Genomic DNA, 16,228 nt, shown 5'->3' with positions numbered 1-16,228 from the left:
ATCCTGTCGTGAAAATTTTCAACTTTTTTGAAGTCGAAATCTTTTCATGAAAATTTTCAACTTTTTTGAAGCCGAAATCTTTTCATGAAAATTTTCAACTTTTTTGTAGCCGAAATCTTTTCATGAAAATTTTCAACTTTTTTGAAGCTGAAATACTTCATGAAAATGTTCGACTTTTTTAAAGCCGAAATCCTGTCGTGAAAATTTTCAACTTTTTTGAAGCCCAAATACTTCATGAAAATGTTCGACTTTTTTGAAGCCCAAATACTTCATGAAAACGTTCGACTTTTTTAAAGCCGAAATCCTGTCGTGAAAATTTTCAACTTTTTTGAAGCCGAAATCTTTTCATGAAAATTTTCAACTTTTTTGTAGCCGAAATCTTTTCATGAAAATTTTCAACTTTTTTGAAGCTGAAATACTTCATGAAAATGTTCGACTTTTTTAAAGCCGAAATCCTGTCGTGAAAATTTTCAACTTTTTTGAAACCGAAATCTTTTCATGAAAATTTTCAACTTTTTTGAAGCTGAAATACTTCATGAAAATGTTCGACTTTTTTAAAGCCGAAACCCTGTCGTGAAAATTTTCAACTTTTTTGAAGCCGAAATCTTTTCATGAAAATTTTCAACTTTTTTGAAGCCCAAATACTTCATGAAAATGTTCGACTTTTTTAAAGCCAAAATCCTGTCGTGAAAATTTTCAACTTTTTTGAAGCCGAAATCTTTTCATGAAAATTTTCAGCTTTTTTGAAACCGAAATCTTTTCATGAAAATTTTCAACTTTTTTGTAGCCGAAATCTTTTCATGAAAATTTTCAACTTTTTTGAAGCTGAAATACTTCATGAAAATGTTCGACTTTTTTAAAGCCAAAATCCTGTCGTGAAAATTTTCAACTTTTTTGAAGTCGAAATCTTTTCATGAAAATTTTCAACTTTTTTGAAACCGAAATCTTTTCATGAAAATTTTCAAATTTTTTGTAGCCGAAATCTTTTCATGAAAATTTTCAACTTTTTTGAAGCTGAAATGCTTCATGAAAATGTTCGACTTTTTTAAAGCCGAAATCCTGTCGTGAAAATTTTCAACTTTTTTGAAGCCCAAATACTTCATGAAAATGTTCGACTTTTTTGAAGCCCAAATACTTCATGAAAACGTTCGACTTTTTTAAAGCCGAAATCCTGTCGTGAAAATTTTCAACTTTTTTGAAGCCGAAATTTTTTCATGAAAATTTTCAACTTTTTTGTAGCCGAAATCTTTTCATGAAAATTTTCAACTTTTTTGAATCCGAAATACTTCATGAAAATGTTCGACTTTTTTAAAGCCGAAATCCTGTCGTGAAAATTTTCAACTTTTTTGAAACCGAAATCTTTTCATGAAAATTTTCAACTTTTTTGAAGCTGAAATACTTCATGAAAATGTTCGACTTTTTTAAAGCCGAAATCCTGTCTTGAAAATTTTAAACTTTTTTGACGCCGAAATCTTTTCATGAAAATTTTCAACTTTTTTGAAGCCGAAATCTTTTCATGAAAATTTTCAACTTTTTTGAAGCTGAAATACTTCATGAAAATGTTCGACTTTTTTAAAGCCGAAATCCTGTCGTGAAAATTTTCAACTTTTTTGAAACCGAAATCTTTTCATGAAAATTTTCAACTTTTTTGAAGCCGAAATCTTTTCGTGAAAATTTTCAACTTTTTTGAAGCCGAAATCTTTTCATGAAAATTTTCAACTTCTTTGTAGCCGAAATCTTTTCATGAAAATGTTCGACTTTTTTAAAACCGAAATCCTGTCGTGAAAATTTTCAACTTTTTTGAATCCGAAATACTTCATGAAAATGTTCGACTTTTTTGAAGCCGAAATACTTCATGAAAACGTTCGACTTTTTTAAAGCCGAAATCCTGTCGTGAAAATTTTCAACTTTTTTGAAGCCGAAATCTTTTCATGAAAATTTTCAACTTTTTTGTAGCCGAAATCTTTTCATGAAAATTTTCAACTTTTTTGAAGCTGAAATACTTCATGAAAATGTTCGACTTTTTTAAAGCCGAAATCCTGTCGTGAAAATTTTCAACTTTTTTGAAACCGAAATCTTTTCATGAAAATTTTCAACTTTTTTGAAGCTGAAATCTTTTCATGAAAATTTTCAACTTTTTTGAAGCTGAAATACTTCATGAAAATGTTCGACTTTTTTAAAGCCGAAATCCTGTCGTGAAAATTTTCAACTTTTTTGAAACCGAAATCTTTTCATGAAAATTTTCAACTTTTTTGAAGCCGAAATCTTTTCGTGAAAATTTTCAACTTTTTTGAAGCCGAAATCTTTTCATGAAAATTTTCAACTTCTTTGTAGCCGAAATCTTTTCATGAAAATGTTCGACTTTTTTAAAACCGAAATCCTGTCGTGAAAATTTTCAACTTTTTTGAATCCGAAATACTTCATGAAAATGTTCGACTTTTTTGAAGCCGAAATACTTCATGAAAACGTTCGACTTTTTTAAAGCCGAAATCCTGTCGTGAAAATTTTCAACTTTTTTGAAGCCGAAATCTTTTCATGAAAATTTTCAACTTTTTTGTAGCCGAAATCTTTTCATGAAAATTTTCAACTTTTTTGAAGCTGAAATACTTCATGAAAATGTTCGACTTTTTTAAAGCCGAAATCCTGTCGTGAAAATTTTCAACTTTTTTGAAACCGAAATCTTTTCATGAAAATTTTCAACTTTTTTGAAGCTGAAATACTTCATGAAAATGTTCGACTTTTTTAAAGCCGAAATCCTGTCTTGAAAATTTTAAACTTTTTTGAAGCCGAAATCTTTTCATGAAAATTTTCAACTTTTTTGAAGCCGAAATCTTTTCATGAAAATTTTCAACTTTTTTGAAGCTGAAATACTTCATGAAAATGTTCGACTTTTTTAAAGCCGAAATCCTGTCGTGAAAATTTTCAACTTTTTTGAAACCGAAATCTTTTCATGAAAATTTTCAACTTTTTTGAAGCCGAAATCTTTTCGTGAAAATTTTCAACTTTTTTGAAGCCGAAATCTTTTCATGAAAATTTTCAACTTCTTTGTAGCCGAAATCTTTTCATGAAAATGTTCGACTTTTTTAAAACCGAAATCCTGTCGTGAAAATTTTCAACTTTTTTGAATCCGAAATACTTCATGAAAATGTTCGACTTTTTTGAAGCCGAAATACTTCATGAAAACGTTCGACTTTTTTAAAGCCGAAATCCTGTCGTGAAAATTTTCAACTTTTTTGAAGCCGAAATCTTTTCATGAAAATTTTCAACTTTTTTGTAGCCGAAATCTTTTCATGAAAATTTTCAACTTTTTTGAAGCTGAAATACTTCATGAAAATGTTCGACTTTTTTAAAGCCAAAATCCTGTCGTGAAAATTTTCAACTTTTTTGAAGCCGAAATCTTTTCATGAAAATTTTCAACTTTTTTGAAGCTGAAATACTTCATGAAAACGTTCGACTTTTTTAAAGCCGAAATCCTGTCGTGAAAATTTTCAACTTTTTTGAAGCCGAAATCTTTTCATGAAAATTTTCAACTTTTTTGTAGCCGAAATCTTTTCATGAAAATTTTCAACTTTTTTGAAGCTGAAATGCTTCATGAAAATGTTCGACTTTTTTAAAGCCGAAATCCTGTCGTGAAAATTTTCAACTTTTTTGAAGCCCAAATACTTCATGAAAATGTTCGACTTTTTTGAAGCCCAAATACTTCATGAAAACGTTCGACTTTTTTAAAGCCGAAATCCTGTCGTGAAAATTTTCAACTTTTTTGAAACCGAAATCTTTTCATGAAAATTTTCAACTTTTTTGAAGCCGAAATCTTTTCGTGAAAATTTTCAACTTTTTTGAAGCCGAAATCTTTTCATGAAAATTTTCAACTTCTTTGTAGCCGAAATCTTTTCATGAAAATGTTCGACTTTTTTAAAACCGAAATCCTGTCGTGAAAATTTTCAACTTTTTTGAATCCGAAATACTTCATGAAAATGTTCGACTTTTTTGAAGCCGAAATACTTCATGAAAACGTTCGACTTTTTTAAAGCCGAAATCCTGTCGTGAAAATTTTCAACTTTTTTGAAGCCGAAATCTTTTCATGAAAATTTTCAACTTTTTTGTAGCCGAAATCTTTTCATGAAAATTTTCAACTTTTTTGAAGCTGAAATACTTCATGAAAATGTTCGACTTTTTTAAAGCCGAAATCCTGTCGTGAAAATTTTCAACTTTTTTGAAACCGAAATCTTTTCATGAAAATTTTCAACTTTTTTGAAGCTGAAATACTTCATGAAAATGTTCGACTTTTTTAAAGCCGAAATCCTGTCTTGAAAATTTTAAACTTTTTTGAAGCCGAAATCTTTTCATGAAAATTTTCAACTTTTTTGAAGCCGAAATCTTTTCATGAAAATTTTCAACTTTTTTGAAGCTGAAATACTTCATGAAAATGTTCGACTTTTTTAAAGCCGAAATCCTGTCGTGAAAATTTTCAACTTTTTTGAAACCGAAATCTTTTCATGAAAATTTTCAACTTTTTTGAAGCCGAAATCTTTTCGTGAAAATTTTCAACTTTTTTGAAGCCGAAATCTTTTCATGAAAATTTTCAACTTCTTTGTAGCCGAAATCTTTTCATGAAAATGTTCGACTTTTTTAAAACCGAAATCCTGTCGTGAAAATTTTCAACTTTTTTGAATCCGAAATACTTCATGAAAATGTTCGACTTTTTTGAAGCCGAAATACTTCATGAAAACGTTCGACTTTTTTAAAGCCGAAATCCTGTCGTGAAAATTTTCAACTTTTTTGAAGCCGAAATCTTTTCATGAAAATTTTCAACTTTTTTGTAGCCGAAATCTTTTCATGAAAATTTTCAACTTTTTTGAAGCTGAAATACTTCATGAAAATGTTCGACTTTTTTAAAGCCAAAATCCTGTCGTGAAAATTTTCAACTTTTTTGAAGCCGAAATCTTTTCATGAAAATTTTCAACTTTTTTGAAGCTGAAATACTTCATGAAAACGTTCGACTTTTTTAAAGCCGAAATCCTGTCGTGAAAATTTTCAACTTTTTTGAAGCCGAAATCTTTTCATGAAAATTTTCAACTTTTTTGTAGCCGAAATCTTTTCATGAAAATTTTCAACTTTTTTGAAGCTGAAATACTTCATGAAAATGTTCGACTTTTTTAAAGCCGAAATCCTGTCGTGAAAATTTTCAACTTTTTTGAAACCGAAATCTTTTCATGAAAATTTTCAACTTTTTTGAAGCTGAAATACTTCATGAAAATGTTCGACTTTTTTAAAGCCGAAATCCTGTCGTGAAAATTTTCAACTTTTTTGAAGCCGAAATCTTTTCATGAAAATTTTCAACTTTTTTGAAGCCCAAATACTTCATGAAAATGTTCGACTTTTTTAAAGCCAAAATCCTGTCGTGAAAATTTTCAACTTTTTTGAAGCCGAAATCTTTTCATGAAAATTTTCAGCTTTTTTGAAGCTGAAATATTTCATGAAAATGTTCGACTTTTTTAAAGCCGAAATCCCTTCGTGAAAATTTTCAACTTTTTTGAAACCGAAATCTTTTCATGAAAATTTTCAACTTTTTTGTAGCCGAAATCTTTTCATGAAAATTTTCAACTTTTTTGAAGCTGAAATACTTCATGAAAATGTTCGACTTTTTTAAAGCCGAAATCCTGTCGTGAAAATTTTCAACTTTTTTGAAACCGAAATCTTTTCATGAAAATTTTCAACTTTTTTGAAGCTGAAATACTTCATGAAAATGTTCGACTTTTTTAAAGCCGAAATCCTGTCGTGAAAATTTTCAATTTTTTTGAAGCCGAAATCTTTTCATGAAAATTTTCAACTTTTTTGAAACCTAAATACTTCATGAAAATGTTCGACTTTTTTAAAGCCAAAATCCTGTCGTGAAAATTTTCAACTTTTTTGAAGCCGAAATCTTTTCATGAAAATTTTCAGCTTTTTTGAAGCTGAAATATTTCATGAAAATGTTCGACTTTTTTAAAGCCGAAATCCCTTCGTGAAAATTTTCAACTTTTTTGAAACCGAAATCTTTTCATGAAAATTTTCAACTTTTTTGTAGCCGAAATCTTTTCATGAAAATTTTCAACTTTTTTGAAGCTGAAATACTTCATGAAAATGTTCGACTTTTTTAAAGCCGAAATCCTGTCGTGAAAATTTTCAACTTTTTTGAAGCCCAAATACTTCATGAAAATGTTCGACTTTTTTGAAGCCCAAATACTTCATGAAAACGTTCGACTTTTTTAAAGCCGAAATCCTGTTGTGAAAATTTTCAACTTTTTTGAAGCCGAAATCTTTTCATGAAAATTTTCAACTTTTTTGTAGCCGAAATCTTTTCATGAAAATTTTCAACTTTTTTGAAGCTGAAATACTTCATGAAAATGTTCGACTTTTTTAAAGCCGAAATCCTGTCGTGAAAATTTTCAACTTTTTTGAAACCGAAATCTTTTCATGAAAATTTTCAACTTTTTTGAAGCCGAAATACTTCATGAAAATGTTAGACTTTTTTAAAGCCGAAATCCTGTCGTGAAAATTTTCAACTTTTTTGAAGCCGAAATCTTTTCATGAAAATTTTCAACTTTTTTGAAGCCCAAATACTTCATGAAAATGTTCGACTATTTTAAAGCCAAAATCCTGTCGTGAAAATTTTTAACTTTTTTGCAGCCGAAATCTTTTCATGAAAATTTTCAGCTTTTTTGAAGCCAAAATCTTTTCATGAAAATTTTCAACTTTTTTGAAGCTGAAATACTTCATGAAAATGTTCGACTTTTTTAAAGCCGAAATCCTGTCGTGAAAATTTTCAACTTTTTTGAAGCCCAAATACTTCATGAAAATGTTCAACTTTTTTGAAGCCGAAATACTTCATGAAAATGTTCGACTTTTTTGAAGCTGAAATCCTGTCGTGAAAATTTTCAACCTTTTTGAAGCCCAAATACTTCATGAAAATGTTCAACTTTTTTGAAGCCGAAATACTTCATGAAAATGTTCGACTTTTTTGAAGCCGAAATACTTCATGAAAACGTTCAACTTTTTTAAAGCCGAAATCCTGTCGTGAAAATTTTCAACTTTTTTGAAGCCGAAATCTTTTCATGAAAATTTTCAACTTTTTTGTAGCCGAAATCTTTTCATGAAAATGTTCAACTTTTTTGAAGCTGAAATACTTCATGAAAATGTTCGACTTTTTTAAAGCCAAAATCCTGTCGTGAAAATTTTCAACTTTTTTGAAGTCGAAATCTTTTCATGAAAATTTTCAACTTTTTTGAAGCCGAAATCTTTTCATGAAAATTTTCAACTTTTTTGTAGCCGAAATCTTTTCATGAAAATTTTCAACTTTTTTGAAGCTGAAATGCTTCATGAAAATGTTCGACTTTTTTAAAGCCGAAATCCTGTCGTGAAAATTTTCAACTTTTTTGAAGCCCAAATACTTCATGAAAATGTTCGACTTTTTTGAAGCCCAAATACTTCATGAAAACGTTCGACTTTTTTAAAGCCGAAATCCTGTCGTGAAAATTTTCAACTTTTTTGAAGCCGAAATTTTTTCATGAAAATTTTCAACTTTTTTGTAGCCGAAATCTTTTCATGAAAATTTTCAACTTTTTTGAATCCGAAATACTTCATGAAAATGTTCGACTTTTTTAAAGCCGAAATCCTGTCGTGAAAATTTTCAACTTTTTTGAAACCGAAATCTTTTCATGAAAATTTCCAACTTTTTTGAAGCTGAAATACTTCATGAAAATGTTCGACTTTTTTAAAGCCGAAATCCTGTCTTGAAAATGTTAAACTTTTTTGAAGCCGAAATCTTTTCATGAAAATTTTCAACTTTTTTGAAGCCGAAATCTTTTCATGAAAATTTTCAACTTTTTTGAAGCTGAAATACTTCATGAAAATGTTCGACTTTTTTAAAGCCGAAATCCTGTCGTGAAAATTTTCAACTTTTTTGAAACCGAAATCTTTTCATGAAAATTTTCAACTTTTTTGAAGCCGAAATCTTTTCGTGAAAATTTTCAACTTTTTTGAAGCCGAAATCTTTTCATGAAAATTTTCAACTTCTTTGTAGCCGAAATCTTTTCATGAAAATGTTCGACTTTTTTAAAACCGAAATCCTGTCGTGAAAATTTTCAACTTTTTTGAATCCGAAATACTTCATGAAAATGTTCGACTTTTTTGAAGCCGAAATACTTCATGAAAACGTTCGACTTTTTTAAAGCCGAAATCCTGTCGTGAAAATTTTCAACTTTTTTGAAGCCGAAATCTTTTCATGAAAATTTTCAACTTTTTTGTAGCCGAAATCTTTTCATGAAAATTTTCAACTTTTTTGAAGCTGAAATACTTCATGAAAATGTTCGACTTTTTTAAAGCCAAAATCCTGTCGTGAAAATTTTCAACTTTTTTGAAGCCGAAATCTTTTCATGAAAATTTTCAACTTTTTTGAAGCTGAAATACTTCATGAAAACGTTCGACTTTTTTAAAGCCGAAATCCTGTCATGAAAATTTTCAACTTTTTTGAAGCCGAAATCTTTTCATGAAAATTTTCAACTTTTTTGTAGCCGAAATCTTTTCATGAAAATTTTCAACTTTTTTGAAGCTGAAATACTTCATGAAAATGTTCGACTTTTTTAAAGCCGAAATCCTGTCGTGAAAATTTTCAACTTTTTTGAAACCGAAATCTTTTCATGAAAATTTTCAACTTTTTTGAAGCTGAAATACTTCATGAAAATGTTCGACTTTTTTAAAGCCGAAATCCTGTCGTGAAAATTTTCAACTTTTTTGAAGCCGAAATCTTTTCATGAAAATTTTCAACTTTTTTGAAGCCCAAATACTTCATGAAAATGTTCGACTTTTTTAAAGCCAAAATCCTGTCGTGAAAATTTTCAACTTTTTTGAAGCCGAAATCTTTTCATGAAAATTTTCAGCTTTTTTGAAGCTGAAATATTTCATGAAAATGTTCGACTTTTTTAAAGCCGAAATCCCTTCGTGAAAATTTTCAACTTTTTTGAAACCGAAATCTTTTCATGAAAATTTTCAACTTTTTTGTAGCCGAAATCTTTTCATGAAAATTTTCAACTTTTTTGAAGCTGAAATACTTCATGAAAATGTTCGACTTTTTTAAAGCCGAAATCCTGTCGTGAAAATTTTCAACTTTTTTGAAACCGAAATCTTTTCATGAAAATTTTCAACTTTTTTGAAGCTGAAATACTTCATGAAAATGTTCGACTTTTTTAAAGCCGAAATCCTGTCGTGAAAATTTTCAACTTTTTTGAAGCCGAAATCTTTTCATGAAAATTTTCAACTTTTTTGAAGCCCAAATACTTCATGAAAATGTTCGACTTTTTTAAAGCCAAAATCCTGTCGTGAAAATTTTCAACTTTTTTGAAGCCGAAATCTTTTCATGAAAATTTTCAGCTTTTTTGAAGCTGAAATATTTCATGAAAATGTTCGACTTTTTTAAAGCCGAAATCCCTTCGTGAAAATTTTCAACTTTTTTGAAACCGAAATCTTTTCATGAAAATTTTCAACTTTTTTGTAGCCGAAATCTTTTCATGAAAATTTTCAACTTTTTTGAAGCTGAAATACTTCATGAAAATGTTCGACTTTTTTAAAGCCGAAATCCTGTCGTGAAAATTTTCAACTTTTTTGAAGCCCAAATACTTCATGAAAATGTTCGACTTTTTTGAAGCCCAAATACTTCATGAAAACGTTCGACTTTTTTAAAGCCGAAATCCTGTTGTGAAAATTTTCAACTTTTTTGAAGCCGAAATCTTTTCATGAAAATTTTCAACTTTTTTGTAGCCGAAATCTTTTCATGAAAATTTTCAACTTTTTTGAAGCTGAAATACTTCATGAAAATGTTCGACTTTTTTAAAGCCGAAATCCTGTCGTGAAAATTTTCAACTTTTTTGAAACCGAAATCTTTTCATGAAAATTTTCAACTTTTTTGAAGCCGAAATACTTCATGAAAATGTTAGACTTTTTTAAAGCCGAAATCCTGTCGTGAAAATTTTCAACTTTTTTGAAGCCGAAATCTTTTCATGAAAATTTTCAACTTTTTTGAAGCCCAAATACTTCATGAAAATGTTCGACTTTTTTAAAGCCAAAATCCTGTCGTGAAAATTTTCAACTTTTTTGCAGCCGAAATCTTTTCATGAAAATTTTCAGCTTTTTTGAAGCCAAAATCTTTTCATGAAAATTTTCAACTTTTTTGAAGCTGAAATACTTCATGAAAATGTTCGACTTTTTTAAAGCCGAAATCCTGTCGTGAAAATTTTCAACTTTTTTGAAGCCCAAATACTTCATGAAAATGTTCAACTTTTTTGAAGCCGAAATCCTGTTGTGAAAATTTTCAACTTTTTTGAAGCCGAAATCTTTTCATGAAAATTTTCAACTTTTTTGTAGCCGAAATCTTTTCATGAAAATTTTCAACTTTTTTGAAGCTGAAATACTTCATGAAAATGTTCGACTTTTTTAAAGCCGAAATCCTGTCGTGAAAATTTTCAACTTTTTTGAAGCCGAAATCTTTTCATGAAAATTTTCAACTTTTTTGTAGCCGAAATCTTTTCATGAAAATTTTCAACTTTTTTGAAGCTGAAATACTTCATGAAAATGTTCGACTTTTTTAAAGCCGAAATCCTGTCGTGAAAATTTTCAACTTTTTTGAAACCGAAATCTTTTCATGAAAATTTTCAACTTTTTTGAAGCCGAAATACTTCATGAAAATGTTAGACTTTTTTAAAGCCGAAATCCTGTCGTGAAAATTTTCAACTTTTTTGAAGCCGAAATCTTTTCATGAAAATTTTCAACTTTTTTGAAGCCCAAATACTTCATGAAAATGTTCGACTTTTTTAAAGCCAAAATCCTGTCGTGAAAATTTTCAACTTTTTTGCAGCCGAAATCTTTTCATGAAAATTTTCAGCTTTTTTGAAGCCAAAATCTTTTCATGAAAATTTTCAACTTTTTTGAAGCTGAAATACTTCATGAAAATGTTCGACTTTTTTAAAGCCGAAATCCTGTCGTGAAAATTTTCAACTTTTTTGAAGCCCAAATACTTCATGAAAATGTTCAACTTTTTTGAAGCCGAAATACTTCATGAAAATGTTCGACTTTTTTGAAGCTGAAATCCTGTCGTGAAAATTTTCAACCTTTTTGAAGCCCAAATACTTCATGAAAATGTTCAACTTTTTTGAAGCCGAAATACTTCATGAAAATGTTCGACTTTTTTGAAGCCGAAATACTTCATGAAAACGTTCGACTTTTTTAAAGCCGAAATCCTGTCGTGAAAATTTTCAACTTTTTTGAAGCCGAAATCTTTTCATGAAAATTTTCAACTTTTTTGTAGCCGAAATCTTTTCATGAAAATTTTCAACTTTTTTGAAGCTGAAATACTTCATGAAAATGTTCGACTTTTTTAAAGCCGAAATCCTGTCGTGAAAATTTTCAACTTTTTTGAAGCCCAAATACTTCATGAAAATGTTCAACTTTTTTGAAGCCGAAATACTTCATGAAAATGTTCGACTTTTTTGAAGCTGAAATCCTGTCGTGAAAATTTTCAACCTTTTTGAAGCCCAAATACTTCATGAAAATGTTCAACTTTTTTGAAGCCGAAATACTTCATGAAAATGTTCGACTTTTTTGAAGCCGAAATACTTCATGAAAACGTTCGACTTTTTTAAAGCCGAAATCCTGTCGTGAAAATTTTCAACTTTTTTGAAGCCGAAATCTTTTCATGAAAATTTTCAACTTTTTTGTAGCCGAAATCTTTTCATGAAAATTTTCAACTTTTTTGAAGCTGAAATACTTCATGAAAATGTTCGACTTTTTTAAAGCCGAAATCCTGTCGTGAAAATTTTCAACTTTTTTGAAGCCCAAATACTTCATGAAAATGTTCAACTTTTTTGAAGCCGAAATACTTCATGAAAATGTTCGACTTTTTTGAAGCTGAAATCCTGTCGTGAAAATTTTCAACTTTTTTGAAGCCCAAATACTTCATTAAAATGTTCGACTTTTTTAAAGCCAAAATCCTGTCGTGAAAATTTTCAACTTTTTTGAAGCCGAAATCTTTTGATGAAAATTTTCAACTTTTTTGAAGCCAAAATCTTTTCATGAAAATTTTCAACTTTTTTGAATCCGAAATACTTCATGAAAATGTTCGACTTTTTTGAAGCCGAAATACTTCATGAAAATGTTCGACTTTTTTGAAGCTGAAATCCTGTCGTGAAAATTTTCAACCTTTTTGAAGCCCAAATACTTCATGAAAATGTTCAACTTTTTTGAAGCCGAAATACTTCATGAAAATGTTCGACTTTTTTGAAGCCGAAATACTTCATGAAAACGTTCGACTTTTTTAAAGCCGAAATCCTGTCGTGAAAATTTTCAACTTTTTTGAAGCCGAAATTTTTTCATGAAAATTTTCAACTTTTTTGTAGCCGAAATCTTTTCATGAAAATTTTCAACTTTTTGAATCCGAAATACTTCATGAAAATGTTCGACTTTTTTAAAGCCGAAATCCTGTCGTGAAAATTTTCAACTTTTTTGAAACCGAAATCTTTTCATGAAAATTTTCAACTTTTTTGAAGCTGAAATACTTCATGAAAATGTTCGACTTTTTTAAAGCCGAAATCCTGTCTTGAAAATTTTAAACTTTTTTGAAGCCGAAATCTTTTCATGAAAATTTTCAACTTTTTTGAAGCCGAAATCTTTTCATGAAAATTTTCAACTTTTTTGAAGCTGAAATACTTCATGAAAATGTTCGACTTTTTTAAAGCCGAAATCCTGTCGTGAAAATTTTCAACTTTTTTGAAACCGAAATCTTTTCATGAAAATTTTCAACTTTTTTGAAGCCGAAATCTTTTCGTGAAAATTTTCAACTTTTTTGAAGCCGAAATCTTTTCATGAAAATTTTCAACTTCTTTGTAGCCGAAATCTTTTCATGAAAATGTTCGACTTTTTTAAAGCCGAAATCCTGTCGTGAAAATTTTAAACTTTTTTGAATCCGAAATACTTCATGAAAATGTTCGACTTTTTTGAAGCCGAAATACTTCATGAAAACGTTCGACTTTTTTAAAGCCGAAATCCTGTCGTGAAAATTTTCAACTTTTTTGAAGCCGAAATCTTTTCATGAAAATTTTCAACTTTTTTGTAGCCGAAATCTTTTCATGAAAATTTTCAACTTTTTTGAAGCTGACATACTTCATGAAAATGTTCGACTTTTTTAAAGCCGAAATCCTGTCGTGAAAATTTTCAACTTTTTTGAAACCGAAATCTTTTCATGAAAATTTTCAACTTTTTTGAAGCCGAAATCTTTTCATGAAAATTTTCAACTTTTTTGAAGCCCAAATACTTCATGAAAATGTTCGACTTTTTTAAAGACAAAATCCTGTCGTGAAAATTTTCAACTTTTTTGAAGCCGAAATCTTTTCATGAAAATTTTCAGCTTTTTTGAAGCTGAAATATTTCATGAAAATGTTCGACTTTTTTAAAGCCGAAATCCCTTCGTGAAAATTTTCAACTTTTTTGAAACCGAAATCTTTTCATGAAAATTTTCAACTTTTTTGTAGCCGAAATCTTTTCATGAAAATTTTCAACTTTTTTGAAGCTGAAATACTTCATGAAAATGTTCGACTTTTTTAAAACCGAAATCCTGTCGTGAAAATTTTCAACTTTTTTGAAGCCCAAATACTTCATGAAAATGTTCGACTTTTTTGAAGCCCAAATACTTCATGAAAACGTTCGACTTTTTTAAAGCCGAAATCTTTTCATGAAAATTTTCAACTTTTTTGTAGCCGAAATCTTTTCATGAAAATTTTCAACTTTTTTAAAGCCGAAATCCTGTCGTGAAAATTTTCAACTTTTTTGAAACCGAAATCTTTTCATGAAAATTTTCAACTTTTTTGAAGCCGAAATACTTCATGAAAATGTTAGACTTTTTTAAAGCCGAAATCCTGTCGTGAAAATTTTCAACTTTTTTGAAGCCGAAATCTTTTCATGAAAATTTTCAACTTTTTTGAAGCCCAAATACTTCATGAAAATGTTCGACTTTTTTAAAGCCAAAATCCTGTCGTGAAAATTTTCAACTTTTTTGCAGCCGAAATCTTTTCATGAAAATTTTCAGCTTTTTTGAAGCCAAAATCTTTTCATGAAAATTTTCAACTTTTTTGAAGCTGAAATACTTCATGAAAATGTTCGACTTTTTTGAAGCTGAAATCCTGTCGTGAAAATTTTCAACCTTTTTGAAGCCCAAATACTTCATGAAAATGTTCAACTTTTTTGAAGCCGAAATACTTCATGAAAATGTTCGACTTTTTTGAAGCCGAAATACTTCATGAAAACGTTCGACTTTTTTAAAGCCGAAATCCTGTCGTGAAAATTTTCAACTTTTTTGAAGCCGAAATCTTTTCATGAAAATTTTCAACTTTTTTGTAGCCGAAATCTTTTCATGAAAATTTTCAACTTTTTTGAAGCTGAAATACTTCATGAAAATGTTCGACTTTTTTAAAGCCGAAATCCTGTCGTGAAAATTTTCAACTTTTTTGAAGCCCAAATACTTCATGAAAATGTTCAACTTTTTTGAAGCCGAAATACTTCATGAAAATGTTCGACTTTTTTGAAGCTGAAATCCTGTCGTGAAAATTTTCAACTTTTTTGAAGCCCAAATACTTCATGAAAATGTTCGACTTTTTTAAAGCCAAAATCCTGTCGTGAAAATTTTCAACTTTTTTGAAGCCGAAATCTTTTGATGAAAATTTTCAACTTTTTTGAAGCCAAAATCTTTTCATGAAAATTTTCAACTTTTTTGAATCCGAAATACTTCATGAAAATGTTCGACTTTTTTGAAGCCGAAATACTTCATGAAAACGTTCGACTTTTTTAAAGCCGAAATCCTGTCGTGAAATTTTTCAACTTTTTTGAAGCCGAAATCTTTTCATGAAAATTTTCAACTTTTTTGTAGCCGAAATCTTTTCATGAAAATTTTCAACTTTTTTGAAGCTGAAATACTTCATGAAAATGTTCGACTTTTTTAAAGCCGAAATCCTGTCGTGAAAATTTTCAACTTTTTTGAAGCCGAAATCTTTTCATGAAAATTTTCAACTTTTTTGAAGCCCAAATGCTTCATGAAAATGTTCGACTTTTTTAAAGCCAAAATCCTGTCGTGAAAATTTTAAACTTTTTTGAAGCCGAAATCTTTTCATGAAAATTTTCAACTTTTTTGAAGCAAAAATCTTTTCATGAATATTTTCAACTTTTTTGAATCCGAAATACTTCATGAAAATGTTCGACTTTTTTAAAGCCGAAATCCTGTCGTGAAAATTTTCAACTTTTTTGAAACCGAAATCTTTTCATGAAAATTTTCAACTTTTTTGAAGCTGAAATACTTCATGAAAATGTTCGACTTTTTTAAAGCCGAAATCCTGTCGTGAAAATTTTAAACTTTTTTGAAGCCGAAATCTTTTCATGAAAATTTTCAACTTTTTTGAAGCCGAAATCTTTTCATGAAAATTTTCAACTTTTTTGAAGCTGAAATATTTCATGAAAATGTTTGACTTTTTTAAAGCCGAAATCCTGTCGTGAAAATTTTCAACTTTTTTGAAGCCGAAATCTTTTCATGAAAATTTTCAACTTTTTTGAAGCCGAAATCTTTTCATGAAAATTTTCAGCTTTTTTGAAGCCAAAATCTTTTCATGAAAATTTTCAACTTTTTTGAAGCTGAAATACTTCATGAAAATGTTCGACTTTTTTAAAGTCGAAATCCTGTCGTGAAAATTTTCAACTTTTTTGAAGCCCAAATACTTCATGAAAATGTTCAACTTTTTTGAAGCCGAAATACTTCATGAAAATGTTCGACTTTTTTGAAGCCGAAATACTTCATGAAAATGTTCGACTTTTTTGAAGCTGAAATCCTGTCGTGAAAATTTTCAACCTTTTTGAAGCCCAAATACTTCATGAAAATGTTCAACTTTTTTGAAGCCGAAATACTTCATGAAAATGTTCGACTTTTTTGAAGCCGAAATACTTCATGAAAACGTTCGACTTTTTTAAAGCCGAAATCCTGTCGTGAAAATTTTCAACTTTTTTGAAGCCGAAATCTTTTCATGAAAATTTTCAACTTTTTTGTAGCCGAAATCTTTTCATGAAAATTTTCAACTTTTTTGAAGCTGAAATACTTCATGAAAATGTTCGACTTTTTTTAAAGCCAAAATGCTGTCGTGAAAATTTTCAACTTTTTTGAAGC

This window comes from Labrus mixtus, unplaced genomic scaffold (assembly GCF_963584025.1).
Source record: "Labrus mixtus unplaced genomic scaffold, fLabMix1.1 SCAFFOLD_28, whole genome shotgun sequence".
NCBI classification, from domain to species: Eukaryota; Metazoa; Chordata; class Actinopteri; order Labriformes; family Labridae; genus Labrus; species Labrus mixtus.
The sequence above is the reverse complement of the archived record's forward strand: the minus strand, read 5'-3'. Positions refer to the sequence as shown.